The sequence below is a fragment of the Rhinatrema bivittatum genome, chromosome 4 (genome assembly GCF_901001135.1).
Source record: "Rhinatrema bivittatum chromosome 4, aRhiBiv1.1, whole genome shotgun sequence".
Lineage (NCBI taxonomy): Eukaryota > Metazoa > Chordata > Amphibia > Gymnophiona > Rhinatrematidae > Rhinatrema > Rhinatrema bivittatum.
In genome coordinates, this window is record NC_042618.1 from 16,407,106 (window position 1) to 16,423,535 (window position 16,430).

The following is a 16,430-nucleotide window of genomic DNA, read 5'->3' on the forward strand; positions in this document are numbered from 1 at the left end:
TTGGCCGAAGCCATGGAACCAGTCGATCTGGCCGCTCTACAAGCCATCCCCGGTATGGCTAACCGAATTCAACAACAACAGGGGGTCCTTGATCAAGTAACAGGCGTCTTGGATCGATTAGTCGCTCGTATGGACGCGCTAGCTCATATCCCGGCAGGACCCGTAACCAGTACCGTGGTTACCCCCAACCCCATCAGGGTACCTCCTCCGCCTCGATTCAACGGAACTGCAACCTTATGCAGAGGCTTTATTAACCAATGCCGAATGCATTTCTCACTACAACCGGCTTCCTTCCCAACCGATAAGACTAAGACTACGTTCATCCTGTCTTTGTTGGAGGGACCAGCTCTGGCGTGGGCCTCCCCCTTGTGGGAGAGAGATGATCCCATTCTTAATACCTTGGACCGGTTCCTAAAAGAATTTCGTCTTATATTTGATGAACCAGGACGTTCTACCTCCGCAGCAAATGATTTGCTTCAGATTAAACAAGGTTCACGATCTGTGGGAGAGTACGCCATCCAATTCCGAACCCTAGCAGCAGAACTCGCTTGGGGTGAGGATAGTCTACTTGCCATCTTTCGACAAGGTCTCGCAGAGAATATAAAGGATGAGCTGGCTGGCAGAGATCCTCCGGAGACCCTAGAAGAATTAATCCGGCTAGCCATCCGACTGGATTTACATTTTCAAGAGAGGACACGAGAGCGAGCTGCCACTCGAAGGACGTTTCGTCTGGCTCCTACCTTTCAGCAACCCATTTCTGTTCCACATACCACAGAGGCATCGGGGAACACTGAAGAACCTATGCAAATCGATAGATTTCGACTAACTCCGGAGGAACGGAATCGAAGAAGAGTAAGGAATCTCTGCTTATATTGTGCAGGGGCAGGTCATTTCATCAATAAATGCCCCAACAAGTCGGGAAACTTCCAGACCTAGGACGGGTAGGAGAGGCCTCCCTGGGTCCCACCATTCCCTCTCCGCAACTCTTACTGCCAATAACTATTTGGCTGAAGGAGGAATCATTGCAGTTTCAAGCCTTCATAGATTCAGGGGCGGCTGGCAATTTCATTCAGGATGATCTGGTTAAGAGACATCAGATTCCGGTAGAACCTTTAACCATTCCTCTTTCAGTTACTTCGGTATCAGGGCAATCCGTAGGGATGCGAATATTCTACATCACCAAACCCCTTCTGCTAAGTACTGGAATTCTTCACCATGAACGTATTCAGTTATATGTCCTTCCATCCTCGGTTAATCAAATAATTCTGGGTTTACCCTGGTTAAGGCTTCATCAGCCTCACCTAGATTGGGCCTCTTTACAACTTACTGCGTGGAGCCCATTCTGTTTTCAGAACTGTTTAAAAGTTGTTCAGAAGATTATACTCTAGACCACTCAACTCTCTTCTGGCATCCCTGCTCCTTATCAAGACTTTGAGGATGTTTTCAGCAAACAACAAGCGGAATCATTACCACCCCACCGACAGTACGATTGCGCTATTGAGCTTCTTCCCAGGAAGAGTCCGCCCAAGGGACGAATTTATACTTTATCAGAGCCGGAGTCCACAGCTTTACAACAATACATCGAGGAGAATTTAGCTCGGGGATTTATCCAACCCTCAACGTCTCCCGCAGGAGCGGGTTTTTTTTTTTGTCAAAAAGAAGGATGGGTCCTTAAGACCCTGCATCGTCTACCGAGGGCTTAACAGTATCACCAGGAAGAATAGGTACCCAATCCCTCTCATCTCCGAATTATTTGACCGGATTAAAGGAGCTCAAATTTTTACTAAATTAGACTTAAGGGGGGCTTACAATTTGATAAGAATTCGAGAGGGAGATGAATGGAAAACGGCGTTCAACACCCATGATGGACACTATGAATACAGGGTTATGCCGTTTGGGCTTTGTAATGCCCCTGCAATATTTCAGGACATGATCAATGACATTTTTCGTGTCATTGTATACCTGGATGACATATTAATTTTTTCCGATACTCTGCAACAGCATCAGGCTCATGTACGACAAGTCCTACAACGTCTCCGGGAACACAAATTGTTCACCAAATTAGAAAAATGTGTATTTCACAAACACCAATTACCATTTCTCGGGTATATTATTTCCAACAGAGGATTGTCCATGGACCCAGACAAACTCAAAGCCATTCTGAATTGGCCCCAACCCGTGGGGTTGAAAGCCTTACAAAGGTTTCTGGGATTCTCTAATTACTATAGACAGTTTATTCCGAATTTTTCCTCCTTAGTGGCACCCCTCACAGTTCTTACTAAGAAAGGAGCGTCTATACAGAAATGGCCGGAGGAGGCGGTCCAGGCCTTTCGGTGCTTAAAGGAGGAGTTCACCAAGGACTTATGTCTCCGACGCCCCGATCCCACCAAACCTTTTATCCTCGAGGTTGATGCTTCGGCAGTAGGTGTGGGGGCAGTTCTTCTACAGAGGACAGATGAGGACCAGTGGGTGACATGTGCCTTCTTTTCAAAGAAATTTTCCTCTGCGGAAAAAAATTATACTATTGGGGATCGGGAACTTTTAGCAATAAAACTGGCCTTTGAGGAGTGGCGTCACCTCCTAGAAGGCGCCCGACATATCGTTACAGTTTACACGGACCATAAAAATCTTGAATATCTGGCGAAAGCTCAGCGATTAAATCCGCGGCAAGCCCGATGGGCACTTTTTTTTAGCAGGTTCAATTTCATTCTGCACTTCCGGCCTGCTCAGAAGAATGTACGGGCAGACGCTCTCTCCCGAAGCTTTGATCTCGATGACGCTCCGGACCCTCCTCGATACATAATAGATCCCGCTCACATCCAGCTGGCTGCTACCTTCACGGTCCCTATTGGGAGAACAGTAGTTCCTAAACGATTAAGATTAAAAGTCCTTCGCTGGTCCCACGATGCTCACTTAGCAGGACACGCCGGAGTCTCTCGTACCAAGGAGCTTCTTTCCAGACACTACTGGTGGCCAGGGTGGGAAACAGATGTTAAGAACTACGTGAACTCTTGTCCAGTCTGTGCTGCCCAGAAGACACCGCGACGGAAACCCCTGGGATTGTTACAGCCGCTACCTATTCCCACTTCCCCATGGATGCATATTGCCACTGATTTTATCACGGATCTTCCGGCTTCAGACGGTAATACGGTCATCTGGGTGGTAGTGGATCGCTTTTCCAGGATGGCGCATTTTATTCCTCTACCTGGTTTACCCTCTGCATCTGAATTAGCCCATCTTTTTCTTCATCATCTTTTTCGTCTTCATGGGCTTCCGCTCAGCATTGTGTCCGATAGAGGGGTGCAGTTTACGGCTCAATTCTGGACAAATTTATGCAAACTTCTACAACTTGAATTTTCTTCAGCTTACCATCCTCAGTCCAATGGACTCACTGAACGGACGAATCAATCTCTAAAAACGTTTCTTCGAGCATATGTCAATCAACGACAAGATGACTGGGCTTCCCTGCTGGTCTGGGCAGAGATTTGTCATAATAATCACGTGAGTCAAGCTACAGGGAGGTCTCCGTTTTTCGTAGTGTTTGGGAAGCACCCACATCTTCCCTTGCCTATCACTGGCTCCTCCAATTGTCCTGCGGTTAATACAACCATTGCTTCCATGACCAGATTGTGGACAGAGACACGGGCCTTACTGGTAAAAAACGCCGCCAGAATGAAGGCTCAAGCAGATAAGAGACGATGTCCGGCTCCTCAACTCCAACGTGGAGATCTCGTCTGGTTGAGCACACGCCACCTTCGCTATGTTTACCCTCAGCAAAATTTGCCCCTCGTTTCATTGGCCCCTTTCCTATCAAGCAGCAGATCAACGCTGTCACCTATAGACTATGTTTACCATCCTCCTTGTGGATTCACAACGCCTTCCATATATCGTTACTCAAACCTGCCATTATGTCTTGGCCTAATAGAAGACGGAAGGCCAATCTACAAATAGTACAAGATGATAATCAATTTGAAGTGGAGGAGATCTTGGATTCCAGAAGAGTTAAAGGGCAACTTCAATATTTAATTTCTTGGAAAGACTTTGGGCCCGAGGAGAATACTTGGGAACCCTCTTATAATGTACAAGCTCCTCGTTTACTTAAAAAGTTTCATCATCATTTTCCTCGCAAGCCCGGACCTAGGAAGAAGAGAGGAAGGCCTTGCAGGGGGGGTACTGTTACCTCTTCCAATAGCGTCGGGGCTCCTGCCTCGATGTCGACAGCGCGGCTCCGTGCGAAGCAGGGCGTCCTCTTCCCCGATGGTGGCAGGGTTCCTTCACCAGCGTCGGCAGCACTTTCCCGTGCCAATCGGGGCATTCCCTCTGGCAGTGACGTCAGGATTTCCTCTCCGTCGCCGGCAGCATGGCCCCGCAGTAATCAGGGCCTGGACACGCCCCCTTGACGTCAGACGCCAACGGGGGATCAGCCTGCGCGGGAGATTTGTCTATTTAAAGAGAGTCTTCTCCCGTGCTCACTGCTTCGGCCACAAGTGTTCCTTGGAGTTTCCTGTTGCTTGTCTGCCTGCTGCTATTTGCCTGCCCTGACCTGGACTGTCTATTGGATTACCCTGCTGTGCCGCCTGCCTTTCGGATTATTTGCCTTGGTTCCTGTGGTCTGCTGCCTGTCCCGACCAGGATTGCCCATTTGGATTGCTCTGTCCGTCGCCCGTCCTGACTTGGACTATCTCGAATCACGCTGCCCCTCTTCAGTTCTGGGTGTCTCTCCAACACAAGGTAAGCGGTCTCCGACCTTGGTTCCACACTATCCTAGTAACAGCCACTGGAAGATGAGTGCCTGAAAAGATTGAGGATGCCAAAAATAAAGAGAAAAATTCAAAACCTCAAACTGAATTAACAGAAGACCTCCTTAAATTCTTATAGTCCAATAACAAATTGAAAATAACTACAGAAGCACAAAAGATGCAGAGATATGACGAAAACAGAAACGTGAGACATCAAAATCAAACATTTAGTCAGAATCCAAAGCAATTTTATAGGGAACTGGAAAAGAACATTAGTGTAGTTAAAACACCACCAACCAAAGCTGAAACCCAAAGTTCTGAAGAAATTTACGAGGATTCCATAGAGTAGAGGTTCTCAACTCAGTCCTCAGGACATACCTAGCCAGTCAGGTTTTCAGGATATCCACCATGAATACGCATGAGATAATTCTGCATACAATGTAACCAGCACATGCAAATCTATCTCATGCATATGAATGGAGGATATCCTGAAAACCTGACTGGCTAGATCCGCTGCCATAGAACAGAATGGAGAAGTAGCATGGAATGGCCTGAAGTGGCAAACAAAGAGCTGCAAACAATGTTAAGAAAAGCCCCAAACTGGAAGATCCCTGGCCCTGATGGAATGCCCAACCTTTGGCTCAAACATTTAATATTCTTCCATCAAGACTTGGCAAACTGCAGAAATCAGTTGATCAGACAGCCAGAACTAACAAAACAATGGCTTATACCAGGAAGAATATATCTTCTTACAAAGGGAGACCCAAGTAAAACCTCCCAATAATGTCCCTACTTATAATCTCCAAGCTGTTCACTGCAATAGTTGTAGAAAGAACGAACAATCGTATAGACTCTCAATAACATCATAGTATCAGAACAGAAGTACAACAAAAGAGGAGCATACGGAAGCAAAGACCAGTTGATGCTGAATAAAGCCCACCAAGTCCAGCTGTAAGAAAAATCAAAACCTCAGTTTAGCATCCCACGCTCTTGGATAACGAACTGCCTTGAAATGTCCAGAATGAATCCCAGACTGATCGAGTATATCAAGTTTACCATGAAAACATCAATCTTAATTATTCTTAACAACCAGATCCAGTGAGGAATATTTCAGGGAGATTCCCTGTCAGAACATCTGTTTTGTCTGGCACTGAATCCGGTGAACACTCTTCTTAACTACTTCTGCTACGGATTTAGAAGATAACTTTCAAACAAATGGGCATGGCAGCATATATTCACGTACATGGCAGCGAGCAGATATACGCTAATATTTTGTAACCCGCATTTATGATAAACGTGTTTTATAAAATGCGTATATGTAGGCTTACATATGAAGACACGCAATGCATTAAAACAATGTATATCAATGCATTGAATGCACATACTTTCCTACCTATTTTTAATATATACACACATATATTTTACGAGTGAAAAAAAGTAGGACAAATAAAGTAGGACTTAGTTGCTTATATGGGGATATAAGAACATAAGAAATTGCCATGCTGGGTCAGACCAAGGGTCCATCAAGTCCAGCATCCTGTTTCCAACAGTGGCCAAGCTAGGTTACAAGTACCTGGCAATTACCCAAACACCAAGAAGATCCCATGCTACTGACGCAATTAATCTACAATACCCACTTATTCAAGGGAAATCCTTGCTCGGTGGTTTTTTTGTACATTAGCTATATTCAAGGATAACCACTTTTTTGGTTATCCCTCTTACTTAGCCCCGTATATTACTCTTTATTGTTCACACTTTATGTTCATTCTTTTTTCTTTTTTTCTTTTCTTTTTTACTTTTACTATCCCTTCTCCCTGGCTGCTTATCCGACCCAACCATTAATTTTTCTTCTCATATACTTATCTAGGCTGCCGCCCTCATTGCTTCTCATGGGTTCGGATTCGCCTGCCCGACATTGGCCATGTTTCGGCACAGCATGCCTGCTTCAGGGACTGCGGGAGAAAAATCTACTGTGTCCGGTCTGGGTTCACAGTGCACAAACGTTTTTTTTCTCTCTTATGCTGTATGCTTAGAGTGAGCGAAAGGGAAAGAGGTTAGTTGGTGAATAGTGAATACTGACGCAATTAATAGCAGTGGCTATTCCCTAAGCAAACTTGATTAATAGCCGTTAATGGACTTCTCCTCCAAGAACTTATCCAAACCTTTTTTGAACCCAGCTACACTAACTGCACTAACCACATCCTCTGGCAACAAATTCCAGAGCTTAATTGTGCATTGAGTGAAAAATAATTTTCTCCGATTAGTCTTAAATGTGCTACTTGCTAACTTCATGGAATGCCCCCTAGTCCTTCTATTATTCGAAAGTGTAAATAACCGATTCACATCTACTCATTCAAGACCTCTCATGATTTTAAACACCTCTATCATATCCCCCCTCAGCCGTCTCTTCTCCAAGCTGAACAGCCCTAACCTCTTCAGCCTTTCTTCATAGGGGAGCTGTTCCATCCCCTTTATCATTTTGGTTGCCCTTCTCTGTACCTTCTCCGTCGCAACTATATCTTTTTTTAAAGGCGGCGACCAGAACTGTACACATAATCCAGGTGCTGTCTCACCATGGAGCGATATAGAGGCATTATGATATTTTCCATTTTATTAACCATTCCCTTCCTAATAATTCCTAACATTCTGTTTGTTATATGCAAGTAAGTCACTATATTTTAAAACACATGCACATCAAGGAAATTAACAGTTTACTAATTATTCAACCAGTTCACCCAATGCTTCTCCAGGTCATTAGGACCCTCCTGGTTTTCAGCCTGAACTCCCCCCAATTCACGCAGACCTTCCACCCAGTCAGTACTACACAATAAACCCATTTAATATCATTTACACCAGGTGTAAAATTAGCTGGTACAAAATTATGTGAGGAACTTGCAAAATTGACATGCGTGTCTTTTAAAATAGCAACTTGCACACGTAAATGTTGGCCCAGTCCCAGAATGCCTCATACTGCCCCTTTTTTTCCCACACAGAATCGCGCATTCGAAGGTGAAAATATGCACGCATTTTTTTACTTTTTGAAAAATATGGAATACACGAGTAGAGGCTACCTATGCGTGCATATGCTAATTTTTAACAGGTGCAACATTTCGAAAATTCACCCCTTAGATTTAATTCTAAAGACACTAATGTCCAGAACATCAAACCTATTATTTGCAGATGACTTGAAGCTTTACAGCTCCTGATAATCACTTAGTGGTGAAGAACTCCTCAGATGTCATTGCTTGGTAACTTGCCCGCTTGATGTGAAGGTGGAAGACCTCATGCATCAGCTAGACAGGGAGGAGTCGGCTGTCTTGGCACATGTGGGTACCAATGACATAGGAAAGTGGAGGAAGGAGGTTCTGGAAACTAAATTTTTGGTTTTAGGTAAAAAGCTGAAATTCAGAACCTCTAAGGATGCATTCTCAGCAATGCTCCCCATTCCACGTGCAGGACCCCAGAGGCAGGCAGAGCTCCAAAGTCTCAATGCGTGGATGAGATGATGGTGCAAGGAAGAGGGATTCAGATTTGTTAGGAACTGGGCTTCTTTTTGGGGAAGGGGGGGGGGGGGCTTTTCTGAAAGAATGGGCTCCACCTTAACCAGAGTGGAACCAAGCTGCTGACACTAACCTTTAAAAAGGAGATAGAGCAGCTTTTAAACTAGATGATGGAGGAAAGACAATAGTTGCTCAAAGCGTATGGTTTGGAATGATGCATCTTTGAAGGATACTAAGAGAACAGGAAAAATAGGGCATCCCAGTAGAGAGATTGCAATAAATGCCAAAGGGGACCAGATGCCTTTAAGTGCAGAAAGATTCCAAATTACCCCATCAACCGATGAGCAGGTTGTTAATTCAAAGATGAAACATGCTTTGAAATGTCTGTATACAAATGCTAAAAGTAAAAAATAAGATGGGAGAGTTAGATTATATAGCACTAGATATACTTGATATCTCAGAGATCTGGTGGAAGGAGGATAACCAATGGGACACTGTGATAGCAGGGTACAAATTATATCGACATGATAGGATGGATCAAATTGGTGAAGGGAGTGGTGCTGTACGTTAAAGAGGGCATTGTGTAAACAGGATAAAAGTTCTGCAGGAAACAAAATGCAATGTTGAATCTTTATGGATAGAAATTCCAGGTGAAAAAGGGAATAAAATAGTAATGGGGGTGTATTACCATCCACCTGGCCAGAATGAACTAACAGATAATGAAATGCTAAAATAAATTAGGGAAGCTAACAAAATCAGCAGCACAATAATAATGGGTGATTTCAAGTACCACAGTACTGACTGGGTGAATGTCATATCAGGACATTCTAGAGAAGTAAAGTTCCTATGGTAGATGAAATAAATGACTGCTTCATGGAGCAGCTGGTACAAAAACCAGCGAGAGGGGAAACTATTTTAGACCTAGTCCTTAGTGGAACACAGGTTTTGGTGCAAGAGGTAACAGTGTTGGAGCCACTTGGCAATAGTGATCACAACATGATCAAATTTGACTTAACTGGAGGGAGGGCACTAAAGAAATCTACTGCAACAGATTTTAACTTTCAAAAAGATGACTATGATAAAATGAGGAAAATGGTTAGGAAAAAACTGAAAGGGGCAACTGTAAATGTTAAGAGTTAAGCTCAGGCATGGACGTTGTTTAAAAATACCATCTTGGAAGCCCATAACAGATGTATTCTATGCATTACAAAAGGTGGAAGGAAGACTAAACGATTACCGGCATGGTTCAAAGGTGAGGTGAAGGAGGCTATAATATCTAAAAGAACATCTTTCAAGAAATGGAAAAGGGATCCAAATGAAGAAAACTGGAAACAGCATAAGCACTGCCAAGTCAGATGCAAAGCATTGATAAGGAAGGCAAAGAGAAAATTTGAAAAGAAGCTTGCTGTGGAAGTAAAATGTCATAATAAAAATGTTTTTATGTATATTCGAGGTAAAATGTCTGCCAGGGGGTCAGCTGGATTATTAGATGATCATGGGGTAAAAGGAGCACTTAGGGATGACAAAGCCATAGCGGAAAGACTAAATGAATTCTTTGCTTCAGTATTCACTGAGGAAGATGTAAGAGATATACCCATGCCAGAAATGGTATTCAAAGCTGTTGATTCAGAGGAACTGAAACAAATCTAAGTGAACCTGGAAGATGCACTAGGGCAAACTGACAAACTGAAGAGTAGCAAATCACCTGGACCAGATGATACCTCTACTGCAACTCCACGGAGTGAGTACTAGACCTGATCTACAACTCTGCTTCTCTCTTGCTGTGCGGATCCTCGGGTTACCCTGCTCTGCGGACCACTAACAGATCCACTCTACCTTGTGCCTGCTGCCATCTACCTCCGGCCTACCCAGCGCTGCGGACCACTACCGGAGCCACTACACATAAGAAATACCAAGAGGGAAGTATTTCCTGGGTTACCCCGCTCTGCGGACCACTACCAGAGAATCCATTTCAGGTCTTCCTACTCAAGGACTGAGTTTACAAACCTGCTCCTCTAGTTTCTCTTTGCTGTATAATAAATATATCTCTCACTCCTGTGTCCATCATTGCTGAGACCCAGCCTGTCGTAGAGAGTCCCCACAGGGCCCACAAACCAAGTCAGCTCTCTCCATGACCCAAGGGCCCACAAACCAAGTTCAAGTCGGGTCCACAGGGCTCCTCCCTGTGGACCCGACTCAGCTCTCAGCCTTACAGGCCATCCCTGGCCTGGCCCAATGGATTTTGGAGCAATAGAGGACTTTGGAGATGTTGACTACTGCCTTCAATCATCTGAATGCCAGACTGAATACTCCTACCTCTGACCAGAATGCATCGCCCCCGGTGATTACTGGGCGTACTACAGTTCCTTTGCCTGCCCCTATTCGTTTCTCAGGAGACTCCCTGTTGTGTAGGGGGCTTTCTAAATCAGTGCTGTATGCACTTCTCCTTACAACCGCTATACTTCCCTACTGCGGTTACCAAGACGATGTATATCTTGTCCTTGTTGGATGGAAAAGCCCTGGCCTGGGCTTCACCACTATGGGAACACAATGGTCCTGAATGACTTGCCTGGCTTTCTGACTCTCTTCAAGTCTGTATTTGATGACCCTACACGCCAGTCTATAGCTGGTTCAGCACTTCTACATCTCCAACAAGGGACTAAGCTACTCCCAGACTACGTGATTTAATTTAAAACCCTGTCTTCTGAACTTCTATGGGATTCGGGTTGTTTACGAGCTATCTTCTTAGAAGGCCTCAACTCCCGTATAAAAGATGAACTTGAGGCCTAGGAAAGAAAATATGCAGGACGATGGATTGGTTAAGATGGAAATCTGTCATCATCTTCGACAGGAAATTAGGGTGTGTGTGAAGAACCACCCGGTCATGGAAGAATCTTGTGTAGGGTGGATAAGTCACCAAGGCATGTAGTTCACTGACACTGAGTGCCGACGTGATCGCTACCAAGAATATGACCTTCCAAGTCAAATACTTGAGAGTAGAGGAGTGCAGCAGTTCAAACAGTGCCATCAGCTGGGCCACCACATTAAGGTCCCAAGAAACCGCAGGGGGCCTCAGTGGAGGTCGCAGCTGAAGCAACCCACGCATGATTCACCCTACCACTGGCTGCACAGAGATGGGCGAACCATCCACCTCCTGGTGGTAAGCACCTGTGGCACTCAGATGTACCCAAATGGAGTTAGTTTTAAGCCCAGTTTCCGAGAGGTGCAGTAGGTAATCCAGGATTTGCCGGCCAGGATATAAGAAGGGGGTCGAGATCCTTCTGTTGACCCCAGATGGTAAACCTCCTCCACTTCGCAGCATAAGACTTCCTGGTGGAAGGCTTTCTTGAAGCCACCAAGACCCGGGACACCTCCTCTGAAAGGTCAAGAGACCGTAAGATCAACCGCTCAACATCCAGGCCGTGAGTGACAGGACCCGGAGGTTCGAGTAGTGCAGCCTGCCCTGATCCTGTGTAAGGAGGTCTGAGGCAGTTCCCAGACACACTGGGTCCCACTGAGAGAGATCCCGCAGGGGTGGGAACCAAACCTGTCTCGGCCAATAGGGTGCTATGAGGATCATAGTCCCCCTATCCTGGCGAAGCTTCAAGACAGTTCTCGATACCAATGGAAGTGGAGGATATGCGAACAGGAGGCCTGTCCCCCAGTGAAGGGCAAAGGTGTCCGTGGGCTGGTTAGCTGTCCAACCTGGTCAGGGAGCAGTACCGGGGAACTTTCCTGTTGCCCAGGGAGGCAAATAGATCCACATCTGGGGTCCCCCAGAGACAGAAGATCAGATCTGCCACCTCCTGCTTCAGGGACCACTCGTGGGGTCTGAAAGTTTGGCTGAACCTGTCCGCCAGGGCATTCTCCATACCGACCAACTACACGGTTCAGAGCAGCATTCTCTGAGAAAGCGCCCAGGTCCAGATCTGCACCACTTCCTGACAGAGGAGGAAGGACCTGGTGCCCCCCTACTTGTTGATATACCACATAGCTACTTGATTGTCGGTCTGGGTGAGAATCACACTGTCGGCTAGCAGATCCTGGAAGACCGACAGAGCATACCGGATCGCCCACAGCTCCAAGAAGTTGATCTGACACATAGCTTCTTGGGGGTCCAGAGGCCTTGTTTGTGGAGCTCGTCGACATAGGCCCCCCAACCCAGGTGGGAGCCATCCGTGGTAAGCACAATTTGGGTGGGCGGAACCTGTAAGGGAAAGCCCTGCTCCAGATTGGAAGTTCTACACCAAGACAGGAAGGTCCTGACAGAGGGGGAGACTTGGATGCAAACTTGAAGTCCTTGGGTGGCCCAACGCCACTGGGATCACAGGGACCACCGGGCACGGGTCATGTGGAGATGGGCAAAAGAGGTAACAGATGGTCATGACCATGTGTCCCAGGAGCTGCAGCATACACTGTGCCGATACCCTCTGGTGCCACTGGACCTTCCCTGCCAGGGACATCATGTCTGCCCTGCAAGGGGAAAAAGGCTCTCGCCTGCATTGCATCTAACACGGCTCCTATAAAGTCCAGCTGTGATGACAGATGATGGGACTTTGGCTAGTTGATCAGGAACCCAAGGGACTCCAGAACCTGAATGATGCAGTGAAGCAACTGCAAAGCTCCCAGCTGGGTGCTGCTCTTGACTAGCCAGCCATCCAGGTATGGAAAGACCTGGATTCCCCGCTGACATAAATAGGCCCAGAACATGGCCAGGCACTTTGTGAAGACCTGTGGTGAAGAGCCCAGGTTGAATGGGAGCACGTGGTACTCAAAATGCTAATGGCCCACCACAAAGCGGAGATACTTCCTGTGATCCTTCAGCTGTGCAACCACATCCTTCACCTTATCACTGAAACTTTATCCCCGGTGCAAAGTAAGTCAGCCAGTCTTTCCTGAACTTCAGGACGAAGGTCCGAGGCATGGAGCAAAGCAAGATGTCTCGCAGAAATACCGGCGACCGCAACTTGGCCTGCCATTTCAAAGACGTCAAGCATTTCATGCTTTCCACACTCCAAGCCCTTCTGAACAATTGACACAAGGGGCCTCCTGTGGCTGTTGGGGTAGGCTGTCTGCAACCTCCTGGATTTGATTCCAGAGATTACAAGTATATTGGGTCATGTACAGAAGGTAGGAGGCGATACGGGCTACTAATATGGAGTCCCAAAACACCCTCCTACCCATAGCATCCCATGCCCTATGCGCCTTGCCAGGGGGGAGCTGAGTTATGCGTTTTTGATCTCTTCACCTTCTTTAGTGCATCTCAAACCCCCTAGTCTGCTGCACCAAATGTAACCCATCAGCCTTCTGGTTCACCGGGGCAATGGAGAATGGGGTGCTCCCATAGCCTGAGAAGCAGCTCATGAAAGATCTCATAAATGGGGACCATCATACCTCTTTTAGGGCATCCACAAACTGGAGGATCTTCAGCATTTTAAGGCGGGCATCTTCTTCCATCATAAGTTGGAAGGGTATGGCCTCTGCCACAGCATGGACAAAGCCCTCGAAAGTTAGGTCGATCAATGTCGTTCCTCTGAGGGGGACAGATCAGAGGGAAGACCATCGGAATCTGGCAACGAACCATTGGAGGCATCGTCTCCCCAAAGGTCAAAAGGGCCCTCAGGCTCATCAACATTGGCCAGGGAGGAAGGTCGTGAAGCACTAGGCGCATCCCTGGGCTGAGGCACCAGGGGACCTGTAGTCAACCGGGGGGGGCGGGCCCAAGGATCCAGGCATTGGGCCCGGCAGCGTGGACTCGGGCACACAAGGCCCCAGTGGTGCAGAGGGTACCAAAAGGTCCCTCGTCCCCAGAAGAGTCTCCAACGGGGATTGGCTCGGACTCCCTATGCTTCGGTGCCCGATGGGTAACTGAGGGATCGCAGGGTGCCAGCACCTCCTAGGTCGGGAGGACACCAAGGAGTGCATTGAGCTGATCCAATAATGGTTCCAACCCAGGTACCACTGGTGGCAGCATTGGTGCAGGCACCGGTATCAGCAAGGATCCTGGCATCGGTGGAGGCACCGGCATTGGTGAAGGCACTGGAATCGAGGGACGCGCTGGTGTTGCACAAATCACGTTCCATCACCAGGCACACTGGATGCTCAAGCTCCACCTCGAAAGCCTCCGATGAAAGGGTAGGTTGGGAGGGGAGGGGCAAGGCTAGCTTCTCCTTGTGACATCGAGGAGGCTCTATGCCCGACACCGGAATTGGCATGGATGGCCTTGGGCCACTGGACGTGATGGGGGCCATTTCGGAGGCAAGGCAGCAAGTGCCAAGGCCAACCCAAGCCCTGCGCAAAAATGGAGACCAATGGCAGTGCTTTTGAGATCTCCCTGGTGCTCGGCCCAATCTTTCCCCAGACAAAGATGACGATCCAGAGGTCCAGGACTTAGAAGAAATCGACACTGGCTGGCTCTGGCACTCCCCTCACCCGAAGGCCTCGGGGGAGAAGACACCGAAGGGACGAGCGGTCCGTCCCCCCCCCCCCCCCCCCCCCCCCCCGGTCCTTGAGCATCGATGGAATCGATGCTGGAGTGGAAGGATCAGACTTACCGATCCGAAAACCTTCTCCATCTTGTCCAGCCAGGCACGGAGTCCCTTTGGGGTCATCTGAGCACACAATTCGCAGCCCTGAGCATCGTGCGATGCTCCCATCAGAGGATACCCACATCATGTGAATCCATTAAGGTCACAGTCCAGGGGTACTGGGGGCACTGACGGAAGCCCAAGGCTGCCATGAGGCACATAGACCACTGCAAGGACACAACGACTGGCGGACACAGAGGAGAGGAAAAAGGAAAAAAAACCTCACCAATCGATGAAAAGTTAACGGGGAACTGGAGGGAGACCCAGCACAGGAAGAAAAGTGAGAACACACACACTTTGTGGCCCATTTCCTGCAAAAAAGAGTACGAGCTCTAGAACCATGAGAACATATCTCCGCGGAAAAGAGGAGACTAACAAAAGACCCCACATGGACATGTGGATAGTGGTATGCTGGGCATGCTCAGTGTGCCAGTCAAAGTTTTTAGAATCTTTTCTGTTCTGGGCTCCATCTGATGATATCACCCACATGTGAGGGACTAACATTCTGCTTGTCCCAGGAGAAAGAATTACTTCAGTAATCACATACAAATCAAAACCTGACATAGAAATGGCTAGGAAGAGGTGAACTAAAACTTAAAGATGAGAGATTGATAATTCCAGCACTAGACATTGGACTATGGACAAGATGATACACAGCCTGCAGAGAAAAAAAATGATAAAACAGAAGTAGAAATGGTTATAGTGTGTGTGATGTGCTGATGTCAGAAGGCCTGTATACAGAAAGACATAAGGAGGTGGCAGGGCTCATCCATTGGACTGTATAACCACCATTAACATCAATGAACCAGAAAAACACTGGAATCACGATGCGGAGAGAATCGTAGAGAATGACGTAGTTGTGATCACTGGGGACATTCCCATTCTAACTGATGAAAAGCTCTACGTGAGAAAGCCAGAGTTTGTGGTAAAGGAGAACAACTCAGGGAAAAACATTGCTTATAGAAGTGTCAGTACCAGGCGATTACTCTGTAAATGTATGGAGAAAGAGAAGATCCTGAAGTACCAAGAGTTGCAAGCAAAGATTGTGGGTAGATACAGACTTAGTTTCAATTGTATTGGGTGCCACCGGTCTGATTAAAAGGAACTTCCCAGCAGACCTTGATATCTTGCCTATACATATTCCATATTATGAACTCAAGGAAGCTAGCTCTCTTTGGCATCATGCAAGTATGGAAGCGAGCACTAGCAGTACATTTGAGAAATAAAGATTGTATCCAGCATACCCTGGGCTTATGAGTGATGCTCATTGCTATCATGATGTGCACAAAACAAACCCATTTGGAGACACTACTCTGGGAGAAGTAATACATTTCTTTAAAATAAAAAAGAACGGCTACCAGGTCTAAGCCAGGGGTGGCCTCCACCTTCTACTCCACCTGCAGTGGGGAAAAGAGAGCAAGTTTGAAAAGGTTCCAAGTTGGTGACCTGATGTGACCTGGCAATCATCACTGCTCGTCAGACACTAACTGGGATAAAACTGGCCTGCACATGCACACAACTAGATTTCTCTTTTTGCTAAGAAGCTATTCCCATTTCACAGTGCCTGGACTTAGTGAGAGTTGGTCTAAAGTGCCAAACAGAGG